This window comes from Myodes glareolus, chromosome 20 (genome assembly GCF_982192425.1).
Source record: "Myodes glareolus chromosome 20, mMyoGla1.1, whole genome shotgun sequence".
NCBI classification, from domain to species: Eukaryota; Metazoa; Chordata; class Mammalia; order Rodentia; family Cricetidae; genus Myodes; species Myodes glareolus.
Genome location: NC_142045.1, coordinates 37,477,326 through 37,501,109, shown reverse-complemented (window position 1 = coordinate 37,501,109; position 23,784 = coordinate 37,477,326).

Here is a 23,784-nt window from a genome sequence, read left to right as displayed (position 1 = left end):
CAGCATTTATAAACAAAAATCTTTTAGCAGATTTTGCTCCTTCCTCAGCATTCAAACAATTCAAAGACACCATAATAGCATACAGTATCAAGATTCTCTGTGTATTTTCCATCTTTATGTGGCTTTATTTTAACCTCTATTTCTTTTATTTTTACTTTTACTTTTTGAGACAGTATCTCTGTATATCTTTGTCCTGGAATAACTCTGTAGACCAGGCTGTCCTTGAACTCACAGAGATCCCTCTGTCTCTGTCTCCCCAGTGCTGGGCTCAAAGGTGTTTGCTACCACACCTTGAACTCACAGAGACCTGTCTGTTCTGCCTCCCAGGCATTGGGATTAAAGTTGTGTGCTACCACATCTTGAAGTCACAGAGGTTAACTGGCCGGATTCTCTGACTGTGGCTGGCCCGGGGTCTTTCTGAAAAGCCATTGACTATGACACTGGGACCTGTTTCCTCTGCATATGCTGGATTTTGGGGATCCAGTCTGTTTGGACGCTCGCCTTCCTGGACCTGGAGGGAGGGGGAGGGAGCTGGAGCTTCCCACAGGGCAGGAAACCCTGACTGCCCTGGGGGACGGAGGGGAAGGAGGGGGGAAGTGGGGGGAGTGAGAGGGTGTTGGGAGGGGGGGCGGAAATGGAAACTTTTATAATTTAATAAAATTTACTAAAAAAAAAAAAACAAAAAAAACTAAAAAGCAACAGACATTAGCAATATGTTGTGAAATAAGATGATAAGGAAAAGAAAAGAAAAAAAAAAGAAAAAGGAAAGGCAGCAAATAATCTAAAGTTAAGATAAATTCAACAGTAATTACTCATAATTATTTATATTTTATTGAAGTACAATACAGGCAATGGATAGAAACCGTGGTTTCAAATTAGAACATATTTAAAGGTATTTAAGGATGTATGAATTTGATTTCTATGTAAGTTACTTGGCTTGTATCCAGTAGACATGTGTCTTCCACTGGGTCCTGTGAATTTATAGTTATGTAAGTAGGAAACTATTTGTGCAGAAAGGAAGATATCAAGGAATTTTAAGATTAGCATTACTACTATTATGTTTGTTGATAGGGTTTTCAGTGTTAATTAGACACTTCAGTGGTCAGTTTAGGAATCCATTTTTTACAGGACGGACTAATAGACTATTTTGAAAAAGAAATGATAACTCAGTAATTAAATTTTTTGACAAATTACTAACATACTTACTTAATACTCCAAATTATCATAAATGATTCCTTTTTAAGCAACTAGGGTGTGTATAGGAGATACTTTCATTCTTTTTCTTGAGAATTTTTGAAGATTTCAAAATTTTTGTTTATTGAATTTGGTGTTTTCAGAGAAATGTCAATGATACATTACTATAATTTATTTATCTTGATAAAAGGATTTTTTTTTCTCTTTCAAACACTGAGTAGAATTATTTTACGGACTTGCCACTGGTCCAGTCTCTATTCTAAGGATGTTTCAATCTCTTTGGAAGAGAGCACTTCATTTGAGGAATTGTCTCGATCATATTGGCATACATCATATGTGTGGGACATATTTTTGACTGAGCAGTAGTGTGAGATGGTTTATCACCTTATGGCTGATGTTATCCTATTTCAGGTGGACCTGGTATTTATAAGATAGGTAGCTGTGAAAATCGAAAAAGCAGGCCAGAATGCAATGTTTCTCTTGGTTTCTGCCTCCAGCTCTTGATTGAAATTCCACCCTTGACTTCAGTAGATGATGGACTATGTAACATAAAAGGTGAAATAAACTCCAAAGTTTTTTTTTTTGGTCAGTGTTTAGGCTATCACTAAATGAAAATAAAAAGAAACTCACAGGAATATATTGATACATAGCAGTAATATTCCTTGAAAACTAACCAGGAATATATTTCTGAGTATAGGACCAATGCATGTTTATAAAAGATGACAAGGCTTCTTCTTAATGGCTCTCCTATTTGTTTATTATAATAATTGTATTGTGACGATACATAATAGCATTTCTTATATACTGTCATTGTAAATTTAACCATCAACAAGAAGCCAACAGCAGCACCTCGCAGTACATGTGCATTGTGTATATGTGATATAATGTAAAGGTTTGTAGTTGTCTACATCCACCCAAAGTGTCTCCACGAGATAAGAACTTCTCAGCCTTTATACACCTCTTTAACCTCACATTAAAGAACTTACCTTTTACTTCCATACAAATAGAAAGGAAGTAACAGTAGTATGCAGCTAGCTTTGACTGAATGTAAAAGAAATGGGAAAGAATTTCCCAAGCTTTAAAGCATGGTCTTTAGGTGAAGATCCTTGTACTCTGGTCAATACCTAAATGCTGACTGCATCTGGGCAATGACCCTGGCTTATCCCTACTCCCCATGGTTTCAGGGTGCAGATAATTATTAAGCTGTCTGATTGTCAAGCAATCTAAAAGACATCCTTGACTCCAAGTATCTGAAGTTGAAATGGTCCCAGAAAAAAAAAAAAAAACTGAGAGTGGAACTACCCTACTTATAACCTATGTTTGAGTTCCCGTTTCTGGAATCATTTCCTGAAGATCGACTGCATACTGTCAGCTCTTCTTTCTTTTTTGCTGATTCTACAGTGATGTTTCCTTGCATCCTTGTTTGTGGCTCCAGTGAGGCATGACACTGAGCATTTCTGTATATTAATTTCCTCTAAATAGAGGGCCCAGGTGAAATCTTCCTGCGATTTTTTTATTTGATTTGCTTACTGATCATTTCATGTTATTACTCTTTCAGATAGTCAGAATTTTTACAAATATATTTCTAGATGCAAACTCTTAATAAGACATACGACTTAAGTATATTTCTCTGTCTACATCTTTGTATTTTAATTCTCTCAGCCAAGTATTTGGGGAATATATTTTCATGCTGCATTAGCTTAATTTCTGTTAACACACAGTATATTTAAGTGCTTTATTTATTAACACTTCCATAATCTGTCTTAAGTAGTGTGCTAAAAACTTTTCAGTTTTTCATATTCTACATTGATCATGTGAATTAATTATCTTTAACATATGAGGTACAGATGAATTTTCTTGTGTGTGTCTGTGTGTATGTTTATGATATGTTCACACATGTGTGTGCAGGTTATTGCTGTTGTGTCCATTTGCAAGCATGTGGAGGCCATTAGATAATTCCCAGAATCCTACTCTATCACTCAGCTTTTCATTCCAGGAAAATCTGGGTCCTGTCAAGTTAACATTCAGGATTAACTATCACAGGATGTTAGTTTTCCTCTGTCTCAGAGAAATTTAGAAATTGTTATGAGGGACACAGTTGAATTAGAAGATGTGGTACTTGCAGAAATATGAGCACATCTAGAAGCACTGAAATATGAAGTTCACAGTAGAGGAGGAGTTTTACTCCTTATGGTATAAAAGAGATTGTATTTTATAAATACTTCACGAAGAGGGCAGAAAACGCAATGCTACTGGCATATCTTAGCCACAGTTGACCAATGCCTACTAAAATAAATAAAGTGAACTTCAAAGGAAAAAGAAGGCTGCACTCAGATTAATGGTTCTACAAGCCTAATTAACAGTCTTTATGGTGATATTTTCTCAGTAAGAGTCTCTCTTCCAAAATGACTTAAACCTGTGTCAAGTCAACATGAAAATATGAAATATTACACAGATGGTTAAATGCATCCTTTCTGCATGTACAAACAAATTTATATTAGATTCTCAAGACATACTAAGAACATGCACACAGACTAGTCATGCACACACACAAAGACACAACTTGCTGACAAACACGCAAACATACACACAGATAGCATTTATATATTTCTGTTTAAAAATTAGAATATTTACATAATTTTCTTTGCCTTTCTTGTGTGAGGTCAAAAGTTTCTTATACTGACTTAATAGTCAGCATGCAGTGGCAAGTGAAGAAATGACAGACATGCAGTCATGGCACAGTAAAGCTAGTAACAGGTCAGGTTCTCTAATGCTAGTACTTCAACCTGAAACCCAGGGGTATATATTAAATATTACAGGGCCATCAGTTAGCTAGCCCACATAGGAGATCTCTGTAGTCAAGGAGTCTTGGGATGTATATATTAATGAAGAGAACATGCATTTGCTAGTATTTGTAAGTTCTGAACCATCATTCATGAATACTCATACTCAATTTTTCAAGAGAATCTTTTTTTTCTCTTGAGCCTGGTCCATGTGGGTTACAGCATTATTAACTTCCCAAGTTCCAATAAGTTTTGGTGCCCTTGACTGGATGTGTCTAATCACAGAACACATTCACTAAGGAATTCACTAACACAGTGCTTCCTATTTTCCCTATATTTCTCAGGGTAAGGAATAAAGGCTGTAGAACACTGAAAGACATTCGTCTCTGCTCAGGAAGACATGTGTGCCCCCGAGATCAATGAAGATTATTGCTATTTCTCTGTTGACTGTTTTCTAAAATATGTATTTTGCTTTTTTCTTTTCTAACTCTACACATTTGTTGAGTACAAAAGAGTATTTATCCCTTTGATACAAACTCATTATGAGACATAGTGAAACTGAAGAGACTTCTGAGAACCAACCATGGAAAAGAGTTCATGCATACTTTGTAAGTACACCCTGGACTTTGAGCATTGGATGTACTTCTCTAACTTGAAAGGATTCCATTAGCCGTGGATTGCGGGCCATTAAATTTGGATATGTTGTTCTGGGTAGTAGGCATTCAAGATTTTCCTCCAATATTTGTGATATTATACTTCCTTTGTAGGGTTTTTCTTTTGCTATGTTATGAGGGCTGACTTCCTTTAAAAATCCATGAGTTATGAATGGAAGTGACTTGGGCCACATCTGTGCTGGAACATTCCTTTCTTAACCAGGAACCAGCAATTTTGTTGAGGGCCACTACTCCATTATCCTGTGCACCTGAGTGGATATATGAGCAGAGAGTTCTGTTCATAGTGTGCACATAATATGCAGTAAATCATTTTCAGCTATTTTAAGATATTGAGGGCAATGATTCCTTTGTTTTTAACCTGTCCTAGCAGATATTCTGATATCTTATCAGATATCCATTTTAATGTACTTGTCATCACAGATACTTTCTATTAACTCTATGTCCTATTTTGTAAAGCAGACTTGCTTAACTTCCAAATGATTAAAATTCATCTTCATGGCTTTAGTTTTTCTTCTCTTTTAATTTGGTAATGAGCCATGTTGTCCGCCATTTTCCACTGGGTTCTCCAGAGGCAGTCTGTTAACATGGACTTTCAGATATTCACAGTTCTGTAGACAGCTTCGATGACTATGATCCACACATAGGAATTAAGGTCCTTCGAAATATGTGGATGTTGATGTTGTCATTGCTCAAAATATGTTTAAACGGTTTTTCTCATACAGTTTTCCCAATGAGATAACATTCAATTTTAGGTGTTTCCCATGATTACAGACAGTGTGGTAACAGACAAGGAAATACATGCCCTCCAAAAATAGATAGCAAGGGGCCATTTCCTCCATGTTGCTGAGGTAAGCTCAAGCAGTGTCTTTGTGAACCAATGAGAAGGCCCAACAAACACTTTCGAACTACAATTCTTTGCCTTATAAATGACGAGACAAAATGTTCCATTCCTTGACCACTAAGGATAAAAGTTCCCCTTTTATCAAATTCTAGTTAATCTGCTTTTTTTTCTTCAAAAATTTAACCTTCTTCCAGTCTATATCAAACATAATGTTCTCCTTTACTATACTTTACTATACTTCAGTGTATGCTGTTACCCTAGACAAGACTTGACCCCCACCAACATCGAACATACTATTTCTTCTGCTAAATGTATACATGTCCTATTTAATTTTAAGCCTTTTGAGTTTTAACTGTTCACATTTTTACATATAATTATTTTGATATTTCTTCTTATTCAAGACCCATTATATATTTGAACCGAAATATTATGGTGCCCAACTTGCTATTTTCTTGCCCTATCTCATTCCAAAGTAACACAGTCATTATACTATACCTAAAAAGTAAAAGGAATTAGGAGAGATGTTATAAGAGAATTAAATTTTTGTAGTAAGTTATAGCCACATAGAGATTTTTATTAGCATCAATTCACTATGGTAATTTTTACTTTTCAGCAGTGCCTTTTCTAATTCTTTTTGAACTCTAGTTTCTTTGATTTCATCATTTGGATAAATGTATAATCACATTTGGCTGGAGAATTCTATTTACTGTTTTCTCTAAGACCATTGCCCATGAGATGATCACTCTACCTGTTTTTCTTTATTAAATTCTGAATTTAATCATAGCCCCTGGAAAATCTTCCTAAATTGCTAAAGCAGTTTTCAGTCAACTCCTTCCTTCCCAAATACTTTCTTCCTGTGTACATTGGCACACTATCTAACATTTCTTCCCTCAAGACAGCACAATCCTAATTTCTAGTTTCTTATTTTATGATATATATATATATATATATGTGTGTGTGTGTGTGTGTGTGTGTGTGTGTGTGTGTATAATTGTCACTTCTTGAATGAAATCCTTTGCTAGAAAAGATGCTAACAATTGTACATTTTACAAGGTCTACATTATTTAGTCCTGATTGCATCACATAGGCAATTACAGTCGAAAAGTCCCAGAATCTTTGACATTACCACTCTGGTCAACTGCACTGTGCTCAAATAATATGATTTTAAGATGAACCCCATTGCCTGTGTATCTGCTTCTACTCCACCAGAGAGAACACAATTGCTTCTAATAACAATTTACACTGGAGCAAAGTACAAATCCATATCAAGGGGAAAAGCTATGGAAGGCAATCACATTTGAAAGATGTTACCCATTGCCGGGCACACAATAAAGAAATCTTTTTGTATTATGATGTAGAGCAGTTAGCATCCTATTGAACTCTCCTGAATAGGACCTTGATTTTCACTTTGAACAAAAGGAACCCATTGAAATATTTGATTCAAACAAGGAATCCTATACTCTAAAGGTGAATCGAAGTACTATAAAAAGGAATCTGCTTTTCTACCAACTCTTCCTTTTTTAAAGAATTCTTGTCCCTCAATATCTCTTCTAAAGGTAGACAGGTTTCAAATCTCTGCCTAAGCTTCTCCAGTTGCACTATTTTTCAGTATGAACTAACCTTGCATAATGCTCAATAAATACAGTCATTCATCCAAAATAGAAGTTGATGGATGTTTCAGAGCTTATTCAACATCTAAGTACTAAAACACACAGACAAAAATAGTGACTTTTAATTTCAAAGCTCATTCCCCAAAGTCCTTTGTAAAAAGATAAAGAGCCTCAATGAACGATTCACAAGCACAGAAAGCTTCAAGCACACATAAATCTTGAACTTCATGTCTGGAACCATTAACTTGGGTTGAACATCTGTGAAATATAACACAAAACTGTGACTATGTGTGTGTGTGTGTGTGTGTGTGTGTGTGTGTGTGTGTGTGTGTGAAAAAGTAATGAGTCTAAATATATTTACAAAATTTCTTAAAAATAAATGTCTAAACTTACAACATTTGACAAATACAATGAACACCAAGTATGCCTGATGACATTAGACCTCAAATTGTTACATTCTAATACATGTGGTTCCACAAAACAGGTGATCTCCATTCATTCAGTATAAGAATTATGTTAGATTGTCAGAAGCAGCAAGTAAGCAGAACTAATCTCGATAGTTACCATTCCAAAAATTCAGATATTTCCTTACTTAAACTTTAGGAAGCAAAATTCTAACATTGTTCTTTGATGGTTGGGCTCAGTTGCCAGCTAAGAACTTTTCTCATATTTGACTTCCTTTCTAATTCAGGACCAGTTGAGAAGGCAAATATAACCTCCTTATTTATTGCTAAGATTATCTTGCTTCTGTTTAAACTGCTGTGTTTTCTGCTTATACCTGCAGATATTGGTGGACTTGTGATATAAAACTTTTCAAATTCTTTATTTTTTTCTTGAGTATACTATACACAATATCTCCAAGAAGCATTTTAAAATAGTTATTGCAAATAATGTGGAGAGATCTGCAATTACTTCCATAATAATACTACATGTTTCTACATTGAAGCACACATTTTCAAAAGCATGAGATACTTTATTTTAATTCTAAAGAAAATAGAAACAGTGGATTTTATATGGCTATGTTTTTTGTGTTTTCTAACATTACAGAGACAGACTTAGCCTGCCTTCTAATGTTTTATATCAAAGACCTGTGAAGGAGGGAACTTTGGTGTTTAAATTTCACGTTACATACTGGATCGATCTCTGACCCACAATGGTTTTGCTTTACTTCTCTCTACTCACAGCTACCATTTTCAAAGAGGATCCAGATATACCTAAAAATGGAAATACCAAATTTATCCACGAAAGGGTTGAATACGATAGATATTCATGTTGGAAGGTAGAAAGCTAGACTTAAACCCATTGGAAGCCCAGGATAGAAGTTAGTAGTAAATTTCTATACAAGACGTTCTTCTGAGCTGTATAGTTTTATATATATTAACTTCTAAAGCTTAATTTCTCTCTTTGTGGTACTCGTCACCTCTTCAAATTCCAGATGTTCCATAAACCTGTGGAACTATGTAACCTATACATGGAAAACTAAAGGCTGGGCCAAAACTTTCCTGAGACACATCAGAGGAGAGCACTGTGGTTTCTCTTGATTTAATTCTGTAATGTACAGCACATTGTGGACAATAAGTCTAATTTCTAAAACATATTCATTTCAGGTCAGTACAGGAGTTTATCTATGGTGTTGAGGTACACTATATATGCTTATATAACTGAATTCTCTTTGTTAATGCTGTTGAGACAAAGCACCTGGCACGGCAGCTTAAGGAAAGCAGTGTTCATTTTGATTCACAATTTGAAAGTCTGTTGCATCGTTGTGGTGTGGGGCATTGAAAGACAGTCATGTTGCATCTTCATGGAGGAAGCAGAGGGTGATGGATGCTGGTGTTGAGCTTGCTTTCTCTCTCTTATACACTCTGGGACCTCTGCCCAGATACAATTTTCCCCTATGTAAGGTGTTATTGTAATTCTTATCTCAATTGTCTCAGGCTGAAGTCTCTTGCATGGGTGTTCTCAGAGGCTTGTTTCTCGGGGAAGTAAAATCCCTTCCATCTGACCATAAGTGATAACGCATTACAGCTAGAGGTAATTTTCAGTACTATTTACCTAAAAGCATATCTATTGTTATAGTTTGTGAAACAGCAGTTTTTCTAGCCGCATCAATAGATATAATGGTCTTTTTTGGCTTCTTATCACTACAAAGTGGTAGTGTTCACTCAGTGCACTGACCTGACAGTGTTTATATATGGTCATTTTCTTCAGAGCTGTTTAGTAATGACACCCTTTCCAAATTACTAAATTCTAATTTAGTGACTGGCAATTATATTTTTCAAAAATTAATCAGTTTTTAGTTTACGAAAATATTATGAATAGAGGTACATATGTGTGTTTGAGCCCACAGAAGTGGGTCCCTTACACCTTGACTGAAGATCAGAGAATTCAGGCCTAGTCTTTCTCCTTCAAGGCTATTGACAAGAGGTTTGACTTAAGGTGTGGCTACTAACAGGCTCTCTTGACCTAAAGTGTGATTGCTTGGTGTTTTGGGTATTAAAATGGTAATTATTTTTTGTTCCTTGTATGACAAAGCATCTTTTGATTTCTTCCTCTCTTTTGTATTGAGGTATATAAGCAGATGGAAAATAAACACGGACAGATTCAGTATTCACTGGGTTGCTCTCCCGATTCTATCCTGTGTCTCTGCCTTTTTCGTCCATAGCTCTCTTCCTTCTGCCTAAAATTTCTAATCCACATACCCCTATTCTGGAAAGTGTGAACCTGTTTAGGCTGGATCCAATAGATGTTACCCCAATGTGGGCTTCTGACACATGTGCCCCATGCTTGTGCAGTGCCCTTGAAGGCCTGAAGAAAATCTTGATTCTTCTGACATTAGAGTCACACATGGTTTTGAGTCACCTCATAGAGTCTGCAAATTCAACATATTTCTCTGCAAGAACAGCAAGTGGTATTAGTTACTGAGATATCCCTGAAGATTTTTGAATTTTTTAAAAAAAATGTACATTTTTAACCTAAATTTTCTGTCCCAAAATTCTATGACACAGTCATAGAAACAATTAGGGTCCAGTTGCCATAGCTTAAGCTTGGAAACCTGTCACCTCCCAGAACTGTCCAGTGAAAGGTATTTAACCTTTACTCCTTCTACAGAATAATTTCAGTAATTGTCACACTTCAGTTGATAGGATTTTTCTTACTTGACAATATAATCACAAAACTAATTTGAGGGTTCCAGGTTAATGTGTACAATCAACTCGACAAATTCTGTTGTCAGTAAGCAATAATGCATGGAAGAGAAATATGGTTTGGGAATAAGGAGGAAAGTTACTATTTTTCTCATTGACTGCTAAGCATTCATCTTATAAAAATATCTATATTATAAGTGGATTAAAAATACTATTTTTATTTATTTATTTATTAAAATTTTCCACCCCCTCTTCTCCTCCCATTGCCCATCCACTTCCCCCTCCCTCCTCCCCTCTCTCTCTCAAGTCCTAAGAGAAGTCAGGGTGCCCTGCCCCGTGGGAAGTTCAAGGCCCTCCCCACTCCATCCAGGTCTAGGAAGTTGAGCATCCAAACAGACTTGGCTCTCACAAAGCTTTCCATGAAGTAGAATCAAAACCCAGTTCTATTATCATTGGCTTCTCAGTCAGCCCTTATTGTCAGCCACATTCAGACAGTTCGGTCTGACGCCATGCTCATTCAGTCCCAGTCTAGTTGGCCTTGGTGAGCTCCCATTAGATCAGTCACACCGTCTCAATGAGGGTACGCACCCCTAGCGGTCCTGATGTCCTTCCTCATGTTCTCCCTCCTTCTGCTGTTCAGCTGGACCTTGGGAGCTCAGTCCAGTGCTCCAGTGTGGGTCTCGGTCTCTATCTCCATCCATTGTCCGATGAAGTTTCTATGGTGATATGCAAGATATTCATCAAAATTCAAACAAAATTCTTCACAGACCTTGAGAGAAGAATATTCAACTTTATATGGAAAAATAAAAAACCAGGATAACCAAAAAAATCCTATACAATAAAAGTACTTCAGAGGCATTACCATCCCCAGCTTCAAACTCTATTACAGAGCTACAGTAATGAAAACAGCTTTTTAATGGCATAAAAACAGAGATGTTTACCAATGGAATTGAACTGAAGACCCGGATATTAATCCACAAACCTATGAACACCTGATTTTCGACAAAGGAGCTAAAATTATACAATGGAAGAAAGAAAGCATCTTTAAAAAATGGTGCTGACATAAATGGATGTCAATCTGTAGAAGAATGAAAATAGATCCAAATCTATAAATGGATTAAATATATTATTAAAATGAACTTGCATTTTCATTAGAGAGATATGGATGTACTTGAGGCAAGGATGCTTAACTCCAGCTCTCATATACTGTAGAATTTCTGAGTGTGCAGTTATATAAGCCGAAGACAAAGCAAAACAATCTTTACACTATCCTCAAATATGATAAAAAAAACAACTTTCTACCCCAGGACAGTGAACACAGAGTTGGCACAGTCGTCTATGAGAACAGTTTATGTCTTAAAAATGTTACAGTGAATTGATATGAACATAAATCTAAAGACAAAACTTATTCATATAGATGTTACTAAGGGAATTAGGTGGGGACTTTATTTTAAGGTCATGAAAATAACTGAGTGGAAAAGCATGTTTGAACATCAAATCCTCAAAGTCAGCCAGTCTTTGAAAGATCAAACAGAAAATATGTCATCCATTAAATTTTAGGGAATTGAAAGATACACCAATACACACCAAGAGCTAGGTAGATTTTCTAAAACTTAAACCTACAGTGAAAAACCAACATTTACTATTGACTTAGAAAATCTAGAAAAAGATGAGTAAGTTAGACGTTCCAATGTGATTTCTGTAGTTGTGATTAATTCCCTGACCAAAAGTAAGTTGTGATGAAAAGCACTTCATTCAGCTTACACTTCCAGGTCATAGTTCATCAATAAAAGAAGTCAAAGTAGAATCAAGGCAAGAACACGAAAGTATGAACTAAGGCAGAGATCATGCAGTAGTCCTACTGGCTTTCTTTCTCTCATGGGTTCTTGATCAACTCCCTTTCTTACAGAATACTGACTCCCCTGTGAATGTACAGTTCACAGAGTGCTGTGCCCTCCTATATCAATCACCAATTAGGAAACTGCCTCACAGATATGTCCACAAGTTATCTGATGGGGGCAAGTTCTCAATTGAGGTTCCCACATTCCAAGTGAGATCAGTTTGTCTCGAGTTGACAATAACAACTATACAGAATATTAGACAACGAACTCAAAAATATATAAAGAAGCAAGGGAAACTAAAAAGGCAGTATGAACTTAAACTTCTACAGAAAAGAGATGAAATCGATCCAACATATACATAATCTGAGATTCAGAAGTTTAAAACCAAAAGATGTGACAGGAGCAATGTAAGATTATATTGATTGTTGAGTCAATCTTCAAACTCATGATGATTTTCTGCATACTCAGAAGCTTTAGCAATATTCACAACACAGAATACCAAAGAAAATAACAATAACAAAAGTAAGGAAAGTGGCCAGTGAAGAGTGCAAATGAGTAAGTTGCCTTCATAGCACTGGCAAGTACAGCAGTAAATATAGAGTACTATCATGTCTTTAATGGGATGAGATAAAGATACTAACCTAAAAATTATTTTAAAAATTAACATATAATTTGAGAAATGGAAGGAAATAATGGCCACTTGTTGGATGTCACAGAGAAATCCTGATACTAGCTGAAAACTACAGATGCCAAAAGAAGTGAAGACTAAAGAAGGACATAACACAGAGATAATTCCACCAATCTTGACTTTATAAAAATCTATTAGAAAATAATGTTTTATGAATTGTAATGAAAGAAGTCAGATATGTAGATCTATGGTTTTCAGGGTAATCATTTCTCAATGTAGGCTTGTATTAAACATAAACCCCATCAAAACTCTTGTAAAATACACATTTATTTCTATTATTTTAGATATATTTATACGATTTTATACGTATGAGTGCTTGGTTGATATACGTGCATTTTATCACACGTGTGCCTGCTGCCTAAAGAGGTCAGAAGAAAGTATTTTTTCCCCTGGAACTGAAGTTATAAACAGTTTTGTGGCACTATATGAATGACAGGAGCCAAAGTTCCTCTGCAGGAATAACAAAGAATTTAAACTGTTGAGTCATCCCTAGACCCTGAATATTTATACTCATGACAGAAGAATTTATTCAAATGATTACTAAATGTTATAAACAATGTCCTTTTCTTTAGGAAATAATTCAACAAGATGGGATCTAAGGAAAAGAAGTCCAGCTTAGAAAAACACTTGTTTTCCTCTCATATACATACTATAGATAAAAAAGGATAGTTATATTTCATATTTATAAACTACAATATATATGTATAATATTAATGTAGAAACAGCGATTAAAAGAGAACACAAAGAGTTCTGAATGGAAGGAAGAAAAAATGGGTAATGGAATCGAGAAGTTATGAAAGGAAAAAGAGGATACAGGAGAAGGAAGGAAATCAGAAAGTTAGCTAAGCGTATGAAGATGGGGAAGACAAAGTCTAGTGGCAAATATGTACGAAACAGCTCTGTTTTATTTTTTTCTGTTACTGAATTTTTATGGGTTCACGTTATGCATCCGGATTCCATTCAGTTCTCTCAGTCTTACTTCTTCTGGGCCTGTTACAAGCACCTGCCAATGGGGTCAGTACTTCTGTGCTTTCCAGGAAAAGTGCAAGTCTCATTATCCTTAGCATTGCATTTGGTGAGTTGGATGATCAGTTCTCCTAGTTCTGTAGCCAGTGCAATCCTATACTTTTTGTATTCCGTGGTATTAGGAGCCAAAGACAACAACACAGATGGGGCTGTGGCAGGACCCAGTCATGGCCTTGATTTGTACAGACGCAGATGACACCATGGCCCCATGTTACAGTGCAGGCTACTCATATCTGTATGGCCCCAGCAAAAGTATGGCCCTTAGACATTAACAAGGGCCTAGATGGTAGCCCAAACCCCATTAGTCTGTGTTGCTCTGAAGGCAACCCAGTCCATGGGTATCAACACAGATCCCAGCAGCAGTTGGACCATGGACCCAGACATGGTCATTGTGATCAGTCCCGGCCAGAATGTCATCAGTACAGTGGTTTGCAATGCAAGTCACTCAGATAAAGATGGAACTCAACAGCTATATGGTCCTCAAATATCAACACAGCCTCAGGCGGCAGCCCAGATCCACATGACCCTCAATTGAAAAAGAAGCTATGGATATCAATGCAGACCCTGGCTGCAGTAAGGTCATTGATCCAGAAACAGTTCCTGCCAGCAGTTGGACCCTAGATATGACCATGGACCCGGTCTCAGTAGAGGCGTCTTAGGATAAAATGGACCTATATAGGAATTTCCTTCTGATGCCAACATCATAATAGATGGTGACCCAGCCTCCGGGTGTCTTCAGGATTCTAGGTGGTTAGAGCAACCATGAACATCAACACAGACTGCCATAGCTATGTCAGAGCCTTGGACACAGATGCGGCCTTTGGCAGGAGACATCACCATGGCCTCAGGTGCCAAGCAAACTATCTCTGTCAGCTGGCTCCTCGTTGCCCTTGACTCTTCAGATATGCCTTTATCACCAGCATTTGCCCTGTTCTCCCCCTCTCGCTCCCGTTTTCCCACCACTCACTAATTATAATGGTGTCTGAATACCTGGCACCGCAGGCACCAGAGGAGGGGCAGTTAATCTCTCAATGAAATCCATTTCTTTGAATTATGGCCACAAAATTATTTTAAAAGGTTGGAAGATAAAGAAAATGTATATAAAAATATTGTTAACTTGATTTGACATCCTTGTGTATAACACATAAACCAGTGGGAAAGAATTTATATAAAAATTTCCGGGATCACAAACTTCCAAAACTGTGCATAATCTTCACATAACAAGTGTATCAAAAAGGAAAGAAAATATGTTATATTCAAAATTAAATTAATATAATTATAAATTTGATGTTGCAGTTAATTTTAAAAAAAAATCAACACATGAAATCAGAGAAAAAAGAGGAAAAAGAATACATGTACAGCCATAGGATTCATTAAGTGAAGTTAAGCTCACATAGAAATCAATGTCACACAAATATTTATAAGAGTCAAGGTGAGAGGTTAGCATGAAACAGCAATTAACCATAAGACAATATAATTATGAAATTTCACGAAAAGGCAAACACAATAAAGAAAATAGTCATAACTTTTACAGATTAGTAGCATATATTCTAAATTATTTTTATTAAAAATAGAGATTTTATTAATTATGATTAACAAACAAGAGGTTAAAAAGCCAATTAAGTGGGTAACCATGCCTAGAACCCGTGTGTGGGGTTGGTTTTTCCTTTGGTCAATTTGACATAATTCAAAAATTAACAAAAATATAACTAGGGTTAAAATGAACCACAATACTGATTAAAATATCTCTGTAAAATTATGAAGTTTATGTTTAAGTAGACCGTTTATCGCTGTGAAAATAAACAGTGTGAATGTCTGAAATAATCTTCATAATGTAAATGTTTACAAATTATATTAAACCTGCTTAAGATGATGTCATCCTTTATGAGGGCAATCGGATTACATCCACCCTGTGGACCAGAATGCACATAGAGAGAACTCACAGAAATCTTGTTCTCTTTGTCATGATTAAAAATTATTATTTTTATTTTCTGTCACATGTGTATGTGTGCATCTGTGTGGAATATATGTATATGGGTGTAGCTGTCCATGGAGATCCAGAGAGGATATCAGTTCCTCTGTAGTAGAGGTATGGGAATTGTGAAAAACCCAACATACATGCTGGGGGACCTAAACTCGGAAACTTTGAATGAGCAGTATGTACTCTAAATTTCGAGCATTTCTACACCCCAGAGAGCTTATTCTGAAACAAGTGATTAAATAAAATTAACCCCATAATTTCATTTCCTGCAGGATGACATGTTCTTAGGGCATTAAAAATCTGTCTTGAATTCATTTAAACATCTTCAATCATTGTAAGAAACAATATTTTTGTAAGTGAAGCAGGAATACACAAAGGTTTTCTGTTTATTATAAATCCTGTGTTGTTTGCTTTTATTTTCTTTGCTTTTATAATATGAATTAACTGAGATAACATCATCATAATACGTATTTTTGCACATCAGTGTCATTTCATATTTAAATCCACATGCATTAAGTAAATCATTACTTTTTCCTTAAGGTTGGAGCATTGTGAATTATTAATTGAATATTTTGATATTTTGTGAAAAAATATGAGCATATTACAATATATAGTGAATTCAAACCTAGCTTGACCTACTGAGTGAGCCATCAACAGGAGACAAAATGCAAACAAAGAGAAGCATGTGTTTGTAAGACATGCACCCAGCGGTTTTTAAACAAACAGAAAAATACTACAAGCTCTTTATATTCCATAACCCTTTTTTGATAATATATTTCAGAGGACTTTTTCATGCTTGTATGTTTTTATGGTAACATTAATTCTTTTTCCTTCTTAAGCTTCAGCCATATGTCATTAATTCTCATTGAGGTTAGGTTTTAGCTAGCTCATATTAAAGTATTGATTTTAGATGTTATCCTATTATCTTGCCAGATGGCATGCCAGAGTGAAATCTCATCTTGGGAGCTCAGAAAACGAAATAACCTATTTTCCAGAAATAGAAAGTGGTTGCATGAGGATACTCTTTAGAGATGTTTAATTTCTAATGATGGGATACCACAGAAAGGCAAAAATATATTTACCACATTGAGAATAAATTGCCACGGACACAGTCCTGGGAAAGCTAAAGGATGGAGTTAGAATGGAATTAGAACAACTCTTCATATCAGCAGGAGTTTCAAAGCATAAGTAGCTTTGCTTTACCATAAAGAATAAGGTCCACTGATGTGCAGGATTAGAGTAGTCTTTGACGCACTACCTTTTTCTGTGATATAGGTAGCTTCAAAACTTTCCCACAAGTACACAAAAATCAAGATACAAATATGACCTAAGCAAGATTGAATTGAGCATCAGCAACTGATGATGAATTTTCTTTTACTGTAAGAAAAAGATTGATTATTGAGATAAAAGTTAAATGAACACAGCTATCAGCAGAACAGTATTCAAAAGAGAAACATGCCTTAGGTGTTTGCAATCACTGTGTCTGAAACATATAATTGGTGTATTTTAATAATTGTGTGACTCACTAAAGGGGGAGAAATAGGAATAAACCCTAAAACATAACTACACTCTGTTGTTACCGCCGAAATGCTTAGCAAGTGCTAGAAACTATCAGCTCTGGTTAATTAACACCTTCATTCCTCACAGAAATTATATAATTTTCACAAAATTATACTCCCCTATGAATTCTTGAATAATACTAAGATTTAATGTTTGCACGTAGGTCTCAGTGCTTTTGTGCCACAAATCTGTTGCAAAAAATATGATATGTGCAGCTTCTAAGAGGCAGAAAGATAGAACTACAACGAAACCTTAGGGAATAGTTATTTCAAAAGTGAACATGCAGAGGAAAGGTGGTTATTGTTAATATGCTAAAGCAAAACCTGCATCTGAAAAAGTAGACAACAGAAGGGTATTCCTGTAACTTTGTGACATTCATTGCTGGCATTGAAAACTAAGGATTCTGAAAAATATACAAATTATTAATATATATGTATATATATGTGCATAATATATATAATTCAGAAGTAATGAACAATAAGAACTATACATGAGTATGCTTAAATTTTATAACACTCCAAATTTTAATATTATTAAAAACAGAGATAGAGACAAAGTCCCTCATCAGAGCAACAGACTGAGCTCCCAAGGTCCAATTGAAGAGCAGAAGGAGGGAGAAGATGAGTAAGGAAGTCTGGACCTCAGAGGGGTCGGTCCACCCACCGAGACAGTGTGCCTGTTCTAATGGGAGCTCACCAAATCCAGCTGAACTGGGCCTGAATGAGTATGCAACCAAACTGGACTCTTTAAATGTGGCTGAAATGGGGGGCTGATTGAGAAACTATTGACAAAGAACCTTCATTTGGCGATGGATGGAGATAGAAACAGAGACCCACATTGGAGCACTGGACTGAGCTCCCAAGGTCCAAATGAGGAGTAGGAGGAGGGAGACAAAATTCTTAACAAAGGAAAGAAAAGAAGTATTTATATGAGCATATGTTTGAGAGGACACAATTCACTGCTGAGTGGAAGGCATTATGGTTTTAGCTGTGGCAGTCATAATATAAGGCAGTGGTCTCATTGCATACAGTAACAGTAATTAAAGAGAGACACATGCTGAGTTCAGAATACTTTATTCTTTTAAATACTGTGCTGACCCTTAGACCATGGAATTGCAATAATCACTTTCAGGCAGGTCTTTCTTTCACAGTTAAACCTCCATGGAAACACCAAAACATCAAAGAATAGAGACTTGTCTCCTAATTGATTCTATGTCCAATCAAATAGACAATAAAAATTAGCTACTACTATCATTCATAATAAATTTTCTTGCTCATAAATAATGTACTATGCATTTTTAATTTGAATTATCTTTTTACTTAAGAGTTTTATTCATGTGAGATTCCCCTCTGTATGCTGTGAATAGCATTGGTTAATAAAGAAACTGCTTTGAACATTTAGCAGAATATGGCAGAACAGAGCTAGGTTGGCAAAACTATACTGAATGCATGGAAGAAGAAGGCAGAGTCAAGTAAAGCCATGGAGCCACAGCCAGAGACAGACACATTGAAACTTTGATGGTAAGCCACAGCTACATGGCAGAACACAAATTAAGGGAGCGGAGCAGCTGGGCAAAAAACAAGCAGACTCCCTACAACATTTTATAAATGAACTAATTGCATTTACATTATTGCCACCATTGCAACTTTCATTTCCACTATCATCTTCTCAAATTCATGATATTTTTTGTATAACTATAATTGTTACAAACATATACGTGGACCGGAAAGATTCCGTATCTCTTGACATAATTTCTTTTTTTTTTATTAAATTATAAAAGTTTCCATTTCAGCCCCTCCTCCCAACACCCTCCCACTCCCCCCACTCCATCTCCTCCTCCCTCTCCATCCCCTAGAGCAGTCAGGGTTTCCTGCCCTGTGGGAAGTTCAAGTTCCTCCCCCCTCCCTCCAGGTCCATGGAAGGTGAGAGTCCAAGCAGACTGGAGCGCCAAAATCCAGTATATGCAGAGGAAGCAAGTCCCAGTGTCATTGTCAATGGCTTTCAAAAAGGCTCCAGGCCAGCCACATTCAGAGAATCTGGTTGTATCACGTCCTCGTTCAGTCCCAGTCCAACAGGCCTTGGTGAACTCTCATTATATCAGTCCCCTTGTATCAGTGGGTGCTCGCATCCCTCGCAGTCCTGATTACTTTTTTTTATTTTCTTCATCATTCTGTTCCTCATTTGGACTGTGGAGTGCTCAGTTCGGTGTTCCAATATGGGTCTCCATCTGTATCGCCATCCAACGTCGGATGAAGGTTTCCTGTGCCCTTGCCTTCTTTGCTCACGTTCTCTTTCCTTCTGCCTCTCATTTGGACCTAGGGAGCTAGGTCCAGTGTTCCAACGTGGTTCTCCGCCTCCATCTCCATCCATCGCCAGATGAGGGTTCTATGGTGACATGCAAAATATTCATCAGTATGGTTTTGGGCCAAGGCCGGTTCAGGCACCCTCTCCTCTGTCCAGAGAACCATCTGGGGATCTCTCCTTGGACCTGGGATCCTCTTTATAATCAAGTCTCTTGTAAACACTAAAATGATTCCCTTAGTTGAGGTATATACTTACCTGATCCCATATCCATCCTTCCTCCCTCCCCCCATCCCAGTCCCCCTATCTTTCCCCAATCCTCCCCTACTCCCTTCTCTCTAACCCTCTCCCCTTCCAACAACCCTCCCCCTCCCCATGCACCCGAGGTTACCTGGGACTCTTGTCTATTTCCTACCTCCAGGCGGATAGCTAAATAATCTTCATCAGGTTCATCTTCTTATTTAGCTTCTCTAGGATCACAAATAATAGGCTCAAAGACCTTTAATTATGGTTAGAATCCACTTATGAGTGAATACATACCGTGTTTCTCTTTTTGGGTCTGGCTTACCTCACTCAGTAAAGCGTTTTCTATTTCCATCCATTTGCATGCAAAATTCAAGATGTCATTGTTTTTTACCGCAGAGTAAAACTCTAATGTGTATATGTTCCACATCTTTTTTAACCATTCTTCTATTGAGGAGCACCTAGGCTGTTTCCAGGTTCTGGCTATTACAAATAGTGCTGCTATGAACATAGTAGAACAAATGCTTTTGTAGTATGTTAGGGAATCTCTAGGGTATATTCCCAAGAGTGGAATTGCTGGGTCCTGAGGGAGGATGACTCCCAGTTTCCTGAGAAACCGCCACACTGATTTCCACAGTGGCTGCACAAGTTTGCATTCCCACCAACAATGGATGAGTGTTCCCCTCATTCCACATCCTCTCCAGCATAGGCTATCATTGGTGTTTTTGAGTTTGGCTATTCTGACAGGTGTAAGATGATATCTCAACGTGGTTTTGATTTGCTTTTCCCTGATCGCTAAGGAGGTTGATAATGACCTTAAGTGCTTTTTAGCCATTCGAAGTTCATCTGTTGTGAATTCTCTGTTCAGTTCAGTACCCCATTTTTTAATTGGGTTAATTAGAGTTTTAGTGTCTAGTTTCTTGAGTTCTTTGTATATTATGGAGATCAGACCTTTGTCTGTTGAAGGGTTTGTGAAGATCTTTTCCCAGTCAGAAGGTAGCCTTTTTGTCTTACTGACGGTGTCCTTTGCTTTACAGAAGCTTCTCAGTTTCAGTAGGTCCCATTTATTTATTGTTTCTCTTATTGTCTGTGCTCCTGGGGTTCTGCTTAGGAAGTGGTCTCCTGTGCCTATATCTTGTAGACTACTTCCCACTTTCTCTTCTATCAGGTTCAAAGTGGTCGGATTAATGTTGATGTCTTTTATCCATTTGGACCTGAGTTTTGTGCATGGTGATAGATATGGATCTATTTTCATTCTTCTACAGGTTGACATCCAGTTATGCCAGCACCATTTGTTAAAGATGCTATCCTTCTTCCATTGTATAGTTTTAGCTCCCTTGTCAAAAATGAGGTGTTCATAAGTTTGTTGGTTGATACCCGGGTCTTCTATTTGATTCCATAGGTCGACTTCTCTGTTGTTATGCCAATACCAAGCTGTTTTCAATACTGTTGCTCTGTAATAGAGTTTGAAGTCAGGGATGGTAATGCCTCCAGAGGTTGCTTTATTGTATAAGATTGTTTTGGCTATCCTGGGTTTTTTGTTTTGCCATATAAAGTTGATTATTGTTCTCTCAAGGTCTGTGAAGAAGTTTGATGGGATTTTGATGGGCATTGCATTGAATCTATAGATTGCTTTTGGTAGAATTGCCATTTTTACTATGTTGATTCTCCCAATCCAAGAGCAGGGAAGGTCTTTCCATTTTTTGGTATCCTCCTCAATTTCTTTCTTCAAAGACTTAAAGTTCTTGTCAAATAGTTCTTTCACTTCCTTGGTTAGAGTTACTCCAAGATATTTTATGCTATTTGTGGCTATCATGAAAGGTGATGTTTCTCTGATTTCCTTCTCTGCTTCTTTATCCTTTGTGTATAGGAGGGCTACCGATTTTTTGAAGTTAATCTTGTATCCTGCCACATTACTAAAGGTGTTTATCAACTGTAGGAGTTCTTTGGTAAAGTTTTTGGGGTCGCTGATGTACACTATCATATTGTCTGCAAATAACGAAAGTTTAACTTCATCTTTTCCAATTCGAATCCCCTTGATCCCCTTATGTTGTCTTATTGCTATTGCTAGAACTTCAAGCACTATATTGAAGATGAATGGTGAGAGTGGACAGCCTTGTCATGTTCCTGATTTTAGTGGAAAGGCTTTGAGTTTCTCTCCATTCAATTTGATGTTAGCTGACGGCTTGCTGTATATTGCTTTTATTATATTTAGGTATGATCCTTGTATCCCTAGTCTCTCCAACACCTTTATCATAAATGGGTGTTGAATTTTGTCAAATGCTTTTTCAGCATCCAATGAAATGATCATATGTTTTTTATCTTTCAGTTTATTTATATGATGGATTACATTGATAGATTTGCGTATGTTGAACCAACCCTGCATCTCTGGGATGAAGCCCACTTGATCATAATGAATAATTTTTCTAATGTATTCTTGGATTCGGTTTGCCAGTATTTTATTGAGTATTTTTGTGTCAATGTTCATGAGTGATATTGGTCTGTAATTTTCTTTCCTGGTTGTGTCTTTGTGTGGTTTTGGTATCAGGGGAACTGTAGCTTCATAGAAGCTCTTCATAGAAGAGTTTGGCAATGATTCTTCTGTTTCTATATTGTGAAATACATTAAGGAGTATAGGTATTAGCTCTTCCTGGAAATTCCGGTAGAATTCTGCATTGAAACCATCTGGTCCTGGGATTTTTTTTAGTAGGGAGATTTTTAATAACAGCTTCTAATTCTTCATGACTGACAGGTCTATTTAGATTGTTCACCTGGTCTTGGTTCAACTTTGGTATATGGTACTTATCTAAAAAAATGTCCATTTCTTTTACATTTTCCAACTTTGTGGCTTATAAATTTTCGTAGTAAGACCTAATGATTCTCTGAATTTCCTCTGTGTCTGTGGTTATGTCCCCCTTTTCATTTCTGATCTTATTAATTTGCATGTTCTCTCTCTGTCGTTTGATTAATTTGGATAGGGGCTTGTCGATCTTGTTGATTTTCTCCAAGAACCAGCTTTTTGATTCATTGATTCTTTGGATTGTTTTCTGTGTTTCTATTTTGTTGATTTCAGCCCTCAGTTTGATTATTTCCAGTCTTCTACTCCTCCTGGGTGAATCAGCTTCTTTTTGTTCGAGAGCTTTCAAGTGTGCTGTTAAGTCTCCAATGTGTGCTTTCTCCGTTTTCTTTAATTGGGCACTTAGTGCTATGAACTTTCCTCTTAGCACTGCTTTCATAGTGTCCCATAGGTTTGAGTATGTTGTGTCTTTATTTTCATTAAATTCAAGGAAGACTTTAATTTCTTTCTTTATTTCTTCTTGACCCAGGGGTGATTCAGTAGTCTGTTCAACTTCCATGAATTTGTTGGCTTTCTGGGGGTAGCACTGTTCTTGAATTTTAACTTTAATCCATGGTGGTCTGACAAGACACAGGTAGTTACTAATATTTTTTTGTATCTGTGGAAGTTTGCTTTGTTACCCAGTATGTGGTCAATTTTCGAGAAGGTTCCATGAGCTGCAGAGAAGAAGGTATATTCTTTCCTATTTGGGTGGAATGTTCTATAGATGTCTGTTAAGTCCATTTGATTCAATATCTCCAATAATTCTCTTATTTCTCTGTTAGGTTTCTGTCTGATTGACCTGTCCATTGGTGAGAGAGGAGTGTTGAAGTCTCCTACTATTAGTGTGTGTGGTTTGATGACTGCCTTGAGTTCTAGAAGTGTTTCTTTTACATAAGTAGGAGGCTTTATATTAGGGGCGTAGATATTCAGGATTGAGACTTCCTCCTGATGAATTGTTCCTGTTATGAGTATAAAATGTCCATCTCCATCTCTTCTGATTGATTTTAGTTTGAAGTCAATTTTGTTGGAGATTAGAATGGCCACACCTGCTTGTTTC